The sequence below is a fragment of the Sus scrofa genome, chromosome 1 (genome assembly GCF_054392235.1).
Source record: "Sus scrofa isolate SSC_HxYL_T2T_F1_AM1 chromosome 1, Sscrofa_HxYL_maternal_Yorkshire_Landrace_v2.0, whole genome shotgun sequence".
Taxonomy (NCBI): domain Eukaryota; kingdom Metazoa; phylum Chordata; class Mammalia; order Artiodactyla; family Suidae; genus Sus; species Sus scrofa.
The window spans coordinates 183,792,752-183,809,661 of record NC_139383.1 but is presented as its reverse complement, the minus strand read 5'-3'; the positions used below and the strand labels follow the sequence as shown (position 1 = coordinate 183,809,661).

The window sequence follows — 16,910 nt, the reverse complement described above, 5'->3', positions numbered from 1 at the left end:
CTACTTATGTTTTCCTATAAGAGTTTTATAGTATCATGTCTTACTTTTAAGTTTTTAATCCATTTCAAGTTTATTTACATACATGATGTTAGAGAATATTCTAATCTCATTCTTTTACATGTAGCTGTCCATTTTTTCCCAGCACCACTTATTGAAGAGACTGTTTTTTCTCCAATTGTATATTCTTGCCTCCTTCATTGTAGATTAATTGAATATAGGTGCATGGGTAGATTTTTGGGATTTCTATCTTTTGCATTTGTCTATATTTCTGTATTTATTTTTTGTCCTAACCATACTCTTTTGATTACTATAGCTTGGTAGTATAATCTGAAGTCAGGGAGCCTGATTCCTCCAACTTTGTTTTTCTTTCTCATGATTGCTTTGGCTATTTGGGGTCTGTTGTATTTCCATGCAAATTTTAAAATTTTTATTCTGGTTCTGTGAAAAATGCTATAGATAATTTGATAATGATTGCATTGAATCTGTAGGTTGCCTTGGGTGGTATAGTCTTAATGACAATGTTGATTCCTTAAAATCCAGGAATATAGTGTAGCATTCCATCTGAATCATCTTCAGTTTTTTTCATCAGAGTTTTGTAGTTTTTAGAGTACAGGACTTTTGCTTCATTAAATAGGTTTATTCCTGGGTATTTCATTCTTTTTGATGTGATGGTAAATAGGTTGTTTCATTAATTTATCTTTCTGATCTCAGGTGTTACTGTATAGAAATGCAATAAATTTCTGTATATTAATTTTGTATCCTGTAATTTTATAGAATTCATTGTTGAACTCTAGTAGTCTTCTTGTAGTAGCTGTAGGATTTTCTAGATATACTATCATGTCATCTGCAAATAGTGACAGTTTTACTTTTCCAATTTGGATTCTTTTTCTTTCTTTTTTTTTTTTTGGTCTTTTTGCATTTTCTAGGGCTTCTCCTGTGGCATATGGAGGTTCCAAGGCTAGGGGTCTAATCGGAGCTGTAGCCGAAGGCCTACGCCAGAGCCACAGCAACGCAGGATCTGAGCCATGTCTGTGACCTACGCCACAGCTCACAGCAACATTGGATCCTTAACCCACTGAGCAAGGCTAGGGATCAAACCTGCAACTGCATGTTGGTAGTTGGATTCGTTAACCACTGAGCCATGATGGGAACTCCAGTTTCTTTTTGTTTCTTATTCTTCTGTGATTGCTATGGGTAAGACATCCCATACTATGTTTAATTTAAGTGGTAATAGTGGAAATTCCTATCTCATTCCTGATCTTAGAGGAAATGCTTTCAGCTTTCAGCTTTTCACCATTGAGACTGATAGTAGTGGTGGGTTTGTCATATAAGGCCTTTATTATATTGAGATAGGTTCCCTCTATGCCCACTTCTGGAGAGTTTTTTTTTTTTTTTTTAATCATAAGTGGATGTTGAATTTTGTCAAAAGCTTTTTCTGCATTTATTGATGTGATTATATTGTTTTTATTTAATTTGTGAATGTAATGTGTCACACCGTTTGATTTGTGGATATTTGAACAATCCTTGCATCACTGGGATAAAGACCATTCATGGAGTATGATTCTTTTGATGTATTGTTTGATTTTGTTTGCTAGTATATTCTTGAGGATTTCTGTCTCTATGTGCATCAGTGATATGGGCCTGTAATTTTTGTGTGTGTGTGTGGTATCTTTTTCTGGTTTTGGTATCAGTGTAATGGTGGCCTCATAGAATGTGCTTGGGAGTATCCATTCCTCTGCAGTTTTTTGGAAGCGTTTCAGAAGGATTGGTGTTAACTTTTCTGAATGTTCATTAGAATTCATCTGTGAAACCATCTGGTCCCACTTTGTTGGAAGTTTTAAAATCACAGTTTCAATATCAATAATTGTAATTGGTCTATTCATTATTTTCTCTTTCTTCTGGTTCAGTCTTGGAAGCTTGCACCTTTCTAAGAATTTGTTCTTTTCTTCTAGGTTGACCATATTATTGGCTCATATTGCTTGTAGTAGTCTCTTATAATCCTTTGTATTTCTGTGGTGTCAGTTGTAACTTCTCCCTTTTCACTTCTAAGCTTATTTATTTGAGCCCTCTCACTTTTTTCCTGATGACTCTGTGTAAAGGTTTATCAATGTTGTTTACCTTTTCAAAGTATCAGATTTCTGTTTCATTGATCTTTTGTATTGTTTTCTTCATCTCTATTTCATTTATTTCTACTTTGATCTTTATGATTTCTTTCCTTCTACTAACTTTGGGTTAGTAGTGCTTATAGTTCCTGGGTCCCAGTGCTTATAAATCTTGTGTGTGCCCTCCAAGAGCGAGATCTATTTTCCTGGTCCTGTGGAGCTCCTGCACTGGCCTTTAAAGCTAGATGCTCTGCATGTTCCTTCTCCTGATGCCTGACTGCTAGTTTGGGGAACTTGACATGGTGCTCAGAACTCTCGCTCCTGTGGGATGACCTCTTCAATATAATTATTTTCCAGTTTGTGGGTCACCCACCCTGTGGGTATAGAGTTTGATTATATCATGAAAGTACTCTTCTTACTGTCTCACTGTGGCTTATTCTTTATCTTTGGATATAGAATACCTTTTATTGATAGGTTCCAATCTTTTTTTTTAATCATTTTCCAGCAGTTTGTTGTGATTTTGGTGTTTTCATGAGATGAGGTTCGTTCAAGTCCTCTACTCCACCATCTTTTGGATGATAATTTATAAATGCTGCAATAACCAAAAACTGAGAAAATTTTTCATAAAAAATTAATTATAAATATTTTTTCTATAGCAAAGTCTCTCAATACCTTAATCTTTTTCTGATTTATATGCCAAAAAAACCCCAAAGTAATTTGTCGTCAAAAATTATTGTAGGGAGTTCCCCATCATGGCTCCGTAGAAATGAGGATGCAGATCTGATCCCTGGCATTGCTCAGTGGCTTAAGGATTTGGCATTGCTGTGAGCTGTGGTGTAGGTCACAGATGTGGCTCTGATCTCACCTTGCTGTGGTTGTGGCATAGACCAGTGGCTACAGCTCTGATTTGACTCCTGGCCTGGGAACTTCCATGTGCCACAGGTATGGCCCTAAAAAGACAAAAAATTTTTTTTAATTTCTCCATTGATAACTAGATTAAATCTTCTTCACTTTTACTGAAAACAGTGCGCTAATAACTACCAACCTATACACTGATTGTTAGAAATGCTTTGAAGTAAAATTAGACAATGATTTTTATTTTTTCCCTTGTTCATGTCAATTTTGTTTAAAATGAGAGAAAAGTGATTATAAAAGGGTCTGGTAAAGAGAGTTAAATTCATGCTTTTCTGTAAAAACAAGGCAGTTCCTTATTTTAATGACTCTAAGTCCTATTACTATTGAGAAAGATTTTTATTTTCTAATGAATATATTTTCCATGTTTTTAATCTTGTTTTGGAGTTTTTATGTGAACTCTCCCCTCCTGTATGTTCTTACACAAACATACACACCTAGTTCAGGACCATATTTTATAATTCATAAGACTTTCTGTTTGTTCTGTGATCTTTATGATTATCCATTTCTGAGTGGTCATTACTATAAATATAATTTGACCTTATAAATATAGTTTGACCCTATGTATTACTGCTCATATCTGCTCTTAATCCCAAAAAGTCTTTAAGCAAACTTTTGATTCAAATTCTTAAGTGGGTGCATTAAAAAATAAAAGCATTCTTGTGATCAAATATGATTATATTTTATTCTTTGTATCAAAGGTGGAGATAAAATAGGTTATTTTTCTCTAAATGCATATACCTTAAAGAGACACAATTTCTTGGAATATAAATAAAATCCAAACCATCTTTACTGCTGCTGCTTGTCTTCCAAACACCTAGTAGAGAGGGGCTGAGGGGAGGGGTGAGGTGAGGAAAGGACGTAGTAAAATGTGATGGTTAGATAATATAGTTTCTTGATGTCCCATGAAGGAATTAATAATGTGGAGGTAGAAACAGTCACTCCTACAATCTATGCATCATCACAAAAAAAAATGGTTTGTGATGGTTAATTTTATGTGTCAAGTTGATTGGGCCACAGGGAGTCCAGATATTTGGTTTAAAATTATTTTAGAGGTTTCTATGAACACATTTCTGGATCAATTAACATTTGAATTAGTAGACTGAGGACAAAAAAATTGCCCTTCTGAATGTGGATGGGCTCATCTAATCATTGAAGGCTTGAATAAAATCAAAAGCTGACTAAGGCAACCTTTCCTTTCTCTTCCTAATTGTCTTTGAGGTGTGACATGGTTCTTTTCTGCATTTGGGCTCACATCACTGACAACTCTTGCTTCTCAGACCTTTGGACTCAGACTGAAACTTATAGTATCAGTTCTTCTGGATCTTCACCTTACCTACTTCATATCTTGGGACTTCTCAGTCTCCATTACCACTTAAGCCAATTCCTTATAATAAAAAACAGGTATGTTAGGTATGTTATATATAACTAAAAACAAGTATATTAAAAATGGGTATATTAGGAATTCTCTGTGTCACAGTGGGTTAAGGATCTGATATTACCACTGCAGTGGCTCAGGTGGCTTCTGTGGTATGGGTTGATCCCTGGCCTGGGCACTTTTATATGCCCTAGGCTCAGCTAAGAAAAAAAGCAGGTATATTATGTGTGTGTGTGTGTGTGTGTGTGTGTGTGTGTGTGTGTGTAAGTGTGTGTATGTGTAATTCAATTTATCTGAAGAACTATATTACTATAATTTACTTTCTGGTTGCTTAGAGAAGAAAAAATTCTCCTATAGCAAGTTTCAGTGTATGGAACAACCAAATGTAGATTTTACTGGCCTCTTTCTAGTAACCAGCTGGGTACAGTCTTACAAATACTAGGGGGATGCAAGGTATTTAGTTTCCACACTATTGATCCAAAAGTGACATGGGTATTTGGCTGTTGACCTGCCCAAGAACTTAGTAATTCAGTAATGAGTTTCAAAGATGGCAAAACACATTTACATATCAAATAAGTAGTAATGTTTTAAATAAAAACTTATCAAATTTTTATCAACTTCATCTAATTTGATAATTTAACACAATTCAAATACTTTAGATTATATAAGGAAATAAAAATAAAACAAAAAACTCCATTGCAAAATGAAATTTACCATGGCTCCTCATATTGAGAGGTGGTGTAATAGACAATTTGTAAAAAATAACTACAGTTACCTGTGTATCCATGTACCTTCATTTGCAGTTCTTCCCCATGAAATGGTGTTTTCTGTTTCTCAGCCCCTTGCAACTGGGCTTCAGCCTTCTTTCTCAGAACACTGTGACTACCATCCGAATAGGTTCAGCCTAACCTACTGGATTAAGAGAAAATCTTGGCTGTGCAGGGATTTTAATGGCAATAGATATGTGATATAGAGGGAATCGTTCTACTAACTTGGTACCAATTCATAGGCCTTACTGAAAAGAGGTCAGAGGGAAAAATATGTCCTGTACAGTATTGCTGTGCATTTAAAAGGAGTAGCTACACCTTTTTTCCAAGACTAATTTGATGTATTAAACAATTTGATTTAAATTAGTAATTCAAATAATTTAATTACAAATTAAATAATGAATTAATAAGATTACACATTGTTTAAAAGTATGAAAGGTATGCAAAAACATTACCACAAAATTGAGAGCTAGGAAATCCATATAGGTTCAAAGATAGGATGAATAAAAATATTTTATAACAGTTAAGAAACACCAATTTTATATTTCAAAATATATATAAAATAAAATGATCAGTTTATGAAAAATGTAATAAGAAATTAGCTTATTAAGTTATTCTTTTTATTATGCTATATAAAATATTTAATGGTATATAAGGCTTTCTTCTTTATAAATTTTAGTTGCATAATATACACAATTTTAATATAATGCTAATTTTTAAAGAAAAATTGAAATGTAGTAGATAATACTAAATAGTAAAGGTGAAAGCCATGCAAAATGGGATAAAGTATAGAATAAATTTCCTATTTGTCTCAGCATATTTTCCATTCCACTTCTCCAGAGGGAGTAACTTAATCTCTTTAAGATCCATGATATAATAATCTGTGTGAATGTAATTGTGTTTAAATATATGTATTTTATTCTGTAAAAAAAAAAGCCCATGGCATAGCCATACACTGTGAAAAAAAAATGTATGATCTATGTAACTGTAACAACAACAAAAAACAGTATATGACTTTTATGAGCTAATATGGGATATATTGTTAAGTAAAAAAAGCACAGTTCAACAGAACACACACATACAGAGTTACCTTTCCTGTGATAAAGGAGGAGAAATAAGAAAATGTATATGTAACTGCTTACATTTCATAAAAAAATATAAGGAATAGAGTCTAATGTGATTGGCTGCCCACAGGAGGTAGGTGAGGAGCCAAGTAGACTGGGAGAAAGGGTGAGAGTGACACTTAGCAGAGTAGATCCGTTTGTATCATTTTACTTTTGAAGCTACCTTAATGTTTTATACATTCAAAAAAATGAATAAAGTCAACAGTAAGGAAGGGGAAAAAACTAAAAGCACAAACAGAAACAAGTGAACTTAATTGTATTTCAAATGAAAAGCATAACAATTCAAAGAGGAGGAAAAAAGGATGAACACAATTAACTTCTGAACCCAATATTTACACTATATGAAACTATATACTAAACTCTGTTTGTCACTTCGAGACAAAAAATATCTGTAAACAAATATGGAACTCCATGTCAAAGTGTTTTCTGTATTTTGAGATGGTATGGGTTAGCCATTCTTAAGCTACTTGCTCTGCATTGCAGGACTGAGCAAATGCGTAAATATATTGAGGATGAGAGCCAGGTTTCTTACCATTGAAGAAGGAAGTAATACATATGGAAAGGGAGAAGACTAGAACAAATCCTGCTGTGCTAAAATGGATTGTGGATAGCAGTATGAACTACATTTTAATACATGGATTTATTACCCATATATTATGCATAGGTGCATGCATGTATGTATATGTACATATACACTTTTTTTTGCTCAGTCAGCTAAAAAGGCCCAAAGCAAAGACACTCTAATATCTATGATCAGTTGTAGCACCCAGATCTCTGTTTCTGAATATCATTCTCCACTAAAAGGACCTAGGGAACAAGGGCTCGCTGTTGTGACAGAAAGCAAGGAAGTGCTAAAAAAAAAAATGGGAGAAACATATCAAAAAGATATGAGCCAGCTTGAGAATTAAAATAAATAATAGAAATAGTGGAATATTCATGGAGTAAAATAAGAAATGAGTCCATCCTGAAATACACTGATAAATTAATGACTGAGAAAAGGAAGCTCTCCCTTATGGTAGATCACTAAGCAATAAATGTAGGAGAAAAGATGGAGTAAGAGAATTATCATTTTGCACTCATCAAAGTAGTATCTCTTTAGCCACGAGTCATCACTGGATTCTTAAAAATTTGTGGGCGATAGTTACAGAATCTCAAAGTATTTTCTTACAAATTACTTATTACAAAGGGAAAAAGTCACTTTACTGTGAATTTTCCTAGTGAACACTACTCGACAACTTTACCAAATAAAGTTTCTATCATTAATAAATGGAATACATATATATTAAAAATAATAATAAATTATTAAAATAGGTTTTATAAAAAAGACTACACAATCTTAATGAGTATCATAACAAGGCTATATTAAAATATTTGTAGTATTTCAATTAGAAAAGCTTCTAACTATAACATTATAATATTGTTTTGGAAATTCTAATTAACTCTATTAGATAATAAAGATAAGAGCATAAATATTGAAAAAGAATAGAAAACATGATTATCAGATAATATGATTAAATATGTACAAAAACTAAACTATTACAAGCAGTATAAAGTTTAAAAAGGAAATCATACACCAATATACCAAAATTTGTAATGTTCCTTCATAAAAATAAAATTATATATATATATATATATATATTTTTGTCTTTTTGCCTTTTCTAGGGCCACTCCCATGGCATATGGAGGTTACCAGGTTAGGGGGTCTAATTAGAACTGTAGCCGTCAGGCCTACACCAGAGCCACAGCAATGTGGGACCCGAGCCACATCTGCAGCCTACACCACAGCTCACGGCAACGCCAGATCCTTAACCCACTGAGCAAGGCCAGGGATTGAACCCACAACCTCATGGTTCCTGGTTGGATTTGTTAACCACTGAGCCAGGACGGGAATTCCAAAAGTAATAATAAAATAAACTAAAAATCTTTTAGTATTTGGTGACATTAGACAGGGCCTGCTTTTGGGTGTTTTGTGTAACTCATAGGTCTTGTAATATAGTTAATCTTATTATCCTAAAATTACAGGTTGAACTGAGGCTCAGGGAAGTTAAATGGGGCATCAACACATAGCTATCACAGAGGTAACAAGATTTCTATCCAAAGCAGACTGATTCTAGAACCTATTCTCTAAATGTCCTATATTATCCCTTGATCTCAATCATAGAACAAAGACAAAATATGAATAAATAACTTTGCAGGATTCATGAAGAAAAAAAGATAAAACTGTGATAACAACATAACTAGAAACAAGAAAGGCAGAACCTTACCGTCTTTATTTTCCCGTTCTTAAAATTAGCACAGTACTCAACATATTTATTAACCATTTAGTAAATGTCAGTGAATATATAAACTAATAACATTTAATATTATAGAGGTATAGGAAAACATTATTATTTGCTCTTTGTGGAGTGTAACTTTGTATTGTTTTTATTTTTATTTTGCTTTGTAGGGCTATACCTGCAGCATATCGAAGTTCCCAGACAAGGAGTTGAATTGGAGCTACAGCCTCTGGCGTAAGCAACAACCACAGCAACACAGGATCTGAGCCATGTCTGTGATCTACACCATAGCTCACATAATGCCAGATCCTTAAGCCACTGAGTAAGGCCAAGTATCGAACCAGCATTCTTATGGATTCTAGTTGGGTTTTTATCCTACTGCGCCATAACAGGAACTTCCTTGTATTATTTTTAAAGGAAACATTTAATATTGTTTATAATTTAAATTATGTATACTCTTTAACCAAGAAAACTTCTTTTTACCACTTATTCTACATAAACATTCTACACTGTTCGCAGATGCTTCAGACACAAGGCAGATAAATCATGTTTTCCACATATAATTGGACATAGACAGTATTAGATATTGGCACAGTAGTTCAACAATCTAACCAGTTTGGAGACTCTATTATTCTTCCCTGATATCCTTAGAGCATCTTGTGTTTTCTCCCTGAACTTGTTTCATCACAGTTTCACTATACCAAACTCATCTCTAGGACCCAAGTCTGCATTTCAGATAGCAGCAGTGCACTCTCTCTTCACACCTGTCATTTTTCAGAAGGTAAGCTATCTTTAAAACAAACCCCCAACAGGCTTTATATTAATTCTGTGTGTTTACAAATGTGTTACTCTAAACATAAGTGATGATAGGAAAGAATCTGACTTTCAGTACTCAGTTGACTCACAATCAATGCTGAAATACTTATGTAAAATAGGTAAGTATGTACCATCTATATGATTAGGAAAACTAGAAAAACATCTAAGTAACTTTCAGTGGGAGATTAATTATCATGGCCATATAAAGAAAAGATGGAGTGAATGATGAAGTAAGAGACTCCCCTCATCGTACACCTTAGATTTGGGTGACTAACCATTCCTCTAGTTGTGAAGGGGATAGGAATAGTCTAAACTTAGGAGCATATTGTAAAATACTGAAATGCATAAAAGTTCTTATCTTGGTTATGTTTTAAAAGGTATTCTGCTAACCTAAAGACATTCACATTTGAGATCTCAAGACTACAAGCATCAAAATGATCTAACACTACGGGAGCCACTTGGTGAAGCCTTCGGTATGCAACACAATGCCTGGGTGTCACAAATCTAAAATAAGTAGGTAACTGATACCATTGATAAAACATGAATTCATATGACTCACATACTTCTTTTTCTTTTCTCATCTCCCTTATCCCACAAACTATTATTTTTTGGTTAGATACATTATCTAGATTGACATGTTTGCCTGTCTTTATATTTTCATTTCCTAGTTTTAATCAGCAGTATTTATGAGTTCAATATTTATTAACCAAATAGAAGACATACAGCATTCCATTACTGCAGTTTTCTAAAAAATTAAAGCATTTTTTCCATCTATAAATATTTTCAAACCAAAGTGAACTAGTCATAGAAAGATAGATTCCTAAGTCCATATTTTAGCATCATAAATTGATGGTAATCTGAGTCATGGTCCATTAGGTGTGATTTATGTGTCTCATTAAATTTAGCTATATAGCAATATTTTTTTTCTGCAAAGAACAGTTAATAGTAAACAAGTTTACTTGGAAGAAATTGAGATTCTCCATAAATAACACTTCTACGGGACTTCAGCACTTCTGTTTCTGTAATGCTAATTAGTAGACCAAATTATGGTATGTGTTGAAATCTCTAACAAACAACTTGTTTAATATTCTTTGTCACAAACTCAAGCAATACAAAGAAGTTATAAAAAGCTATTCAAAATCTCATTAAATCTTGAAATCAAAAGAGCCTAAATTTGGAGAAAACATAAACAAAATTTCTAAAATAGAACATTTCCTTATTTTTAATGGGTAACATGACCTGAACATTGTAGGTACTTTCCACAAGGAAAATTTAGCCAACTTTAGAATCATACTTACATAGCATGGTATATTGTGTTATTACTAGAAATTATTAATCTTGTCTACTCCTTTCTAGGGGAATATTTTATTTTACCATCTTATAGATGTTGTATTTGGGTATGTGATTCATTTTGGCCAAAACAATGCTGGGGGTATAACACACAAGCATATCAAAATAGAGGCTTTGTCTGTGGTTTGTATGTATTGATTAGACCTCTCTTAAGACCCTGTGCACAGAAGTGAGAATTTCATATCCCAGATAAGATATGCCCTTTTAGCTCAGATCTAAACATTTTAGAGCCAGCCTGTATCTTGGATGCAAATCTTACTTGAACCCAGCACAGCCTAGCAGAGTCAAATGGAGGTGCAGCTGATCCATCTACACATGGACACAAAATAACTGGTTTTGCCTTCAAAGCACTTATTTCCCATGTTGTTTGCTGTGAAACATTGCCACAGCAGAAGTTATATAAATGGTTAGCATTCCTGCTTGGTGAATACCAGATAGGAAAAATCACTCTTGAAATGTCTTCAATCATTAGTATAATACACTGTAGTTATTTTTGTGTCAACATCTCTGTGATCCATCCAAATAAATGTATATTTCAAAACATATAAAATAATCCCTATGTAAACTATAATTTTATAGTACTACATTTAAAATATCAAAGATATTCAGCCCATAGGAGAAGCTTAAAATAATAACCTTTGAGGAGTAGTATGACTTCTGTTTCAAGAACACTCCTGGGCATATATATTCATTTACTAGGATTGCCTACCTAATAAAATGGTGATTTTCCTCCTTTCCTTTCTCCTACTTCTTTTTCCTGAGTATGTATGTGTGCGTATATATATTTGATCACATTTTATGATTTGTAATTAAATAAAAAAATATGCAAAATTTTATTAATTGGTATAACTGCCAATACTATAATCCAGACAATACTTGTTTTAGTTTTTATTTCTAAATACATTTTTATATGGATATTTTTCAATAAACATAGCCTAGTCTCTGGTAATAGTTCCTCCTCATCATGTAATTCAAATGGCTGGTTCCATTTAGGTGTTTATTTATTCACTCATTTGATCAGAAAATAGAGCATTTGTATGATCTCGGGATAGAGACACAATAGTTAAGCACTAACAGGATATCTAATATTTGTAGACTTTCATATCATATATAATATTATTGAAAAAATGGAATAGCCCTTGGGTTTTGTTCTTTTGCTTTTTAGGGCTGCACCCATGGCATATGGAGGTTCCCAGGCTAGGGGTCTAACTGGAGCTATAGATGCTGGCCTATGCCACAGCCACAGCCAACACAGAATCCAAGCTGCACCTGTAACACACCACAGCTCACAGCAATGCTGGATCCTTAGCCCACGGATTGAGGCCAGGGATCGAACCCACAATCTCATGGTCCCTAGTTGGATTCGTTTGTGCTGCACCATGATGGAACTCCAGCCATTGGGGATATAACTTTAAGGTGATACCAATTAATAAAATGATAATTATATAATTTAGTGTACACATATATTTAATTCAAAACAACAAAATATGAAAAAATGCATATATGAAAAGAGAAGTACATATATATATACTCATCAAATTCACTCATTTATTGAGTGATAGTGTGTGTTTCAAATGTACAGCAAACAAAATAATATCTTGAAAACTTTGATGCAAATAACAGACAAACATATATGTCATATATACATATGCACATATACATATGTATGCACCTGTGTTTATGTATACACACATAAATATATATAAATACATTGATAGATACTATTGAGATAATAAGTACTATAACAAAACAAAACCTGGCAAAGACGATATAGGGAATGAAAAATTAGTGACCCTGAAGGTATATGTGAAACACAAATAGAAAATGTGAAATAAGTGAGAAAACATAAAAAATGAGATGGAGGATTTTTAAATTAAATATTATAACTACTCATTGCAGTTTAGATGTAGAGAAGATCAAAAATGGAGAAAAGATAATATTTAAAGAAATAAGGACTACAATAAATTATTTGTAAAACCTTCCAGCAGGATAAATTAATATAAATTCATATGCATATTATCAAATGTCAAAGAAATAAAAAAGTTTTAAAAGCAAACAGAACAACAGTAACAGAAAAAAAAAATCAGATTACCTAAAAAAAGGAAAAAGAAATAACAGAATTTTAAACAAATACAAGTGAAGTGAAATAATATCTAGCTGCCAACCTTGAAAGCTGAACTCAGAAGGTAAAGTATTACAAATGAAGGGGCAGGAACAGGATAGCCAAAGATTAAGATATGGTACTTAACCTTTCTCACAAACACATTAAAAAAAAACTACATGTAGAGCAAGTGGCAGAGAACATCTACTGAACACCGGCAGAATACCTTAAACCTCCAAATAGGGCAAGAAAACCTTCATATAACTGGGCAGAAGAAAAGAAAAAAAATGGAAGAGAAAAAAAATCACTCCTGAGAGTTAGCTGTGAAAGAGGAAGCGAACCTGGGAGGCCACCTAATTGATGGCAGATCAAGTGGGAAAGGGGGGACCTTAAAGCATCAGAGCAAAGCACAGCAGCTGGACCGAGGAGGGTAAAGCAGAAAGAGAGCCACAAAGACCATGGGTACCACTGCCCCTGGACACCCCAGCATGAGACTCTCTGGCAGAGGCTGGGTGCTAAGACCCAGGCTCCAGAGATCAATTCTGGGGAGAGGACTAAATTGGCTGTGTGGAGACAGCCAGAGGGGCTAGGAAGCAGTGCACCATGGGTGGGGAGCAGAGAGCCTGAGCCAAAGGAGCACAGGAGGAGGCCTGGGCCCACAGGAGAAGCAGGACACAATTGTTGGGGAGGGTGAGATGAAGGGCAAGACTGCCATAGGAATATCTTTTTCTGTGAATGCATGGGCTGTTGGGCAGCAGAGCAACTCTAGTGTGGGTGCTGGGATGGTGGGGCGCCACTTACACAGGCTATGGGGGCAAACCACTGTAGCCATCTCAGACTCCAGTGGTGGACAGGCATCACCTACGGTACCAGTCACCTCATGGGTTGCCACTGAGGAAGGCACTGCAACCAAGAACCACCTGTTGCCCTCACTTCCCTGGGAACATAATGTCCTGCCAAAGTTTTTGGGTGCTTCCCATACCTCCGTGAGAGTCACTGCCATTTCCCAGGGCCCTGCAGCCAGGAGCAGCCTGTTCCACCTCCCCACTGGTCATCCTCACTATCAAGAGCCCAGCAACCAGGCACTGGGTACAGCAACCCTGCCCACTGCCTCCAACTCCCTGGAAGCATGCATAGGCCATATACTGGCACACTCCCTATCAAGGGGATAACACCTGTATGCACTGAAGAAAGAGACAGAAATCATCCAAACTGAAAGCATCCCTCATGCCAAAAATAACTAGTAAGCCCTCACAAGCTACCCAGGTGCGCTCTCACATATAAATAGTTGTATTCCCTAAACTCAGAAAATAAGAAAAATATAAACAAAATGATGAAACACAGGAACCATTTCCAGTTAAAAGAAAAAGAATATTCCCCTGAAGGAGCAAGCAATGAAACAGACTCCTGCAGCCTAACAGACACTGAGTTAAAAAAGGAGATACTGAAAATACTGAAGGAATTAAGATTAGATATGAACAGTAATGCAGATTATTCTGAAAGGAATAGCCAAAGAGGAGCCAAGAAAAATTAGAAAATTCACTTGCAGAGATGCAAGCTGAGTTAAAGGCATTGAAGAGGAGAATGAATAATGGAGAGGAATGAATTAGCAATTTGGAAAACAGAATAATGGAAATCAATCAGGACAGCAGACAGAAAACCAAATTAAAAAAAAACAAACAAACATGAAAGCAATATAAGAGATCTATGGGATAATATAAAGCATGCCAATTTATGATAATAGGGATACCACAAGGAGAAGAAAAATAAAAAGGGATTAAAAATATATTTGAAGAAATTATGGCTAAAAACTCAAAATCTAAAGAAACAGATATCAAGATACAGGAAGCATAGAGGGCTCCAAACAAGTTGAACCCAAACAGATCCACACAAAGACGTGTTATAATAAAAATACCAAAATTTAAACATAAAGAGAGGATTGTAAAGGCAGTAAATGAAAAATAGAATTAATTATATGGTAATCCCATAAGGTTATAACTTGATTTTTCCACATTACAAGCCAGAAAAGAGGGGCAGTATATATTCAAAGTTCTAAAAGGAAAAATTTGCAGCCTAGAATACTCTACTCAGCAAGATTATCATTTAAAATAGATGGAGAAATAAAGATTTTCTCCAACAACAGCCACAACAACAACAAAAACAAAAATACATCAATACTAAACCCATTATAAAAGAAATACTGAAAGGTTGCCTCTACATAGGAGAGATGTAAGATGATTTAGATAGAGGAGATCACAACTGGAAAAATAATCACTTAAGCCAGTATATATATCTAAAAGAAAAAACAAACTATTTGTAAAAGCAACAGTAACAAACCACAAAATGATAAACATGAAGATGTAAAAAAAAAAGGACATTGAAAAATTGAAATCATAAAATGTGGGGAAGCAAAGTAAGAAAATCTAGATTCTTTTTTCTTTTCTTTTTCTTTTTAGAATGTGTTTGAGCCTATATGACTATCAGGCTAAAGGAAGCAGATAGAGGAAGGGGTTAACATACTTGAAAAAAAAAAAAAAAAAGAAAGGAACAAAGGAGAAGCATAGAATCAACTGGAAAACAAGAATTAAAATGGCAATAAAATATACTTATCAATAATTACCTTAAATGTCAATGACTGAATGCTCCAATCAAAAGACAGAGTGGTAGACTTGATTAAAAAAAAAAAAAAGCCTACCAATATGCTGCCTAAAAGAGACTCACCTTAGATCAGAGGATACATATAAATTGAAAGTGAGGGATAGAAAAAGGTATTTCATGTGAATGGAAATGACAAAGCAGTAGTTGCAATACTTGTATCAAACAAAATAGACTTTAAAACAAAGCCCATAAAGAAAGAAAAGAAGGACACAATTTATGATAAAGGGATCAATTCGAGAAAAGGATATTACACTTGTCAATATATATGCCCCTAATATAGGAGCACCCAAATGCATACAACAAATAAAAGGAGAAATTGATGGGAATACAATAATAGTAGGAGATTTTATCACCTGACTCACATCAATGGACAGAATCTCAAGACAGAAAATCAGTAAGGCAACATAGATACTAAATAACACAATAGAACAGTTAGACTTGATATTTTCAGGATATTACATCCAAAAAAATCCTCATAGTCTACATTCTTTTCAAGTGCAGATGAAACATTCTCAAGGATTGATCACATACAGGGTACAAAATTAACTTCTACAAAAAGAATATAGAAATTATTTCCAGCATCATCTCTGACCACAATGGCGTGAAACTAGAAATCAATCACAGTAAAGAAATAAGAAAAACCAGAATATATGGAGATCAAACAACATGTTATTAAAAGACCAATGCATCAACAAGGAAATCAAATGGGAAATTAAAATATACCTCAAGACAAATGATAAAAAAACACAGATATTCAAAATCTATCAGATGCCACAAAAGCAGGTCTTTGAGGGAAGCTCATAGCAATACAGGCCTTCCTCAAAAAATTTCAACTCAACAACTTAATCTACAACATAAAGTATTAGAAAAAGAAGAACAAACAAAACCTAAAGTCAACACAGGAAAGTAAATCATTATGATCAGTGAGGAAATCAATAAAATAAGATATTCAAAAAATAGAAAAAAATCAATAAAACCACAGTCTGGTTCTTGGAAAGGTTAAAAAAATTGACAAACCTCTGGCCAGAATCACCAAGAATAAGAGAGATGGAACTCCAATAAGCAAAATAAGAAATGAAAAGCATGAAATCTCAATGGATTCTGCCGAAATACCAAAAAAAAAAAAATCATAAGAATACTACAATTATATGCCAATAAATTTGACAATCTAGAAGAAAGGGACAAATTTCTAGGAGCATAGAGCCCACCAAAACTGAATGAAATAAAAATATATCAATTGAATAGACCCACCACTAAAAATGAACTTGAATATGGAGTAAAAACACTTCCTACAAACAAAAGTCCAGGACAAGATGGCTTCGCAGGAAAATTCTACCAAACATAGAAAGAAGAATTTATACTCATATTTCTCAAACTTTTCCTAAAAATTGAGGAAGAGGGAACACTGCAGAGACATTCTGTGAAG

The 16,910-nt window shown here is 34.1% G+C and overlaps 1 long non-coding RNA gene across 5 annotated transcripts in view; it reads left to right on the top strand.

The window, feature by feature from the left end:
• The window catches only part of LOC146406902 (uncharacterized), a 212,236-nt gene that overhangs the window by 43,082 nt on the left and 152,244 nt on the right, over positions 1 to 16,910 (top strand). Inside the window, exons 4-6 of one of the 5 annotated variants that reach the window (XR_014817972.1) lie at positions 4,236 to 4,418; positions 9,250 to 9,340; positions 9,753 to 12,837. The exons of 1 other annotated variant lie outside the window; for it this stretch is intronic. This is a non-coding gene — a long non-coding RNA (uncharacterized LOC146406902). Of the gene's footprint in view, positions 1 to 4,235; positions 4,419 to 9,249; positions 9,341 to 9,752; positions 12,838 to 16,910 lie in introns of those variants that run through there. 3 more of the 5 variants (XR_014817995.1, XR_014817984.1, XR_014817990.1) reach the window with 3 other exon arrangements.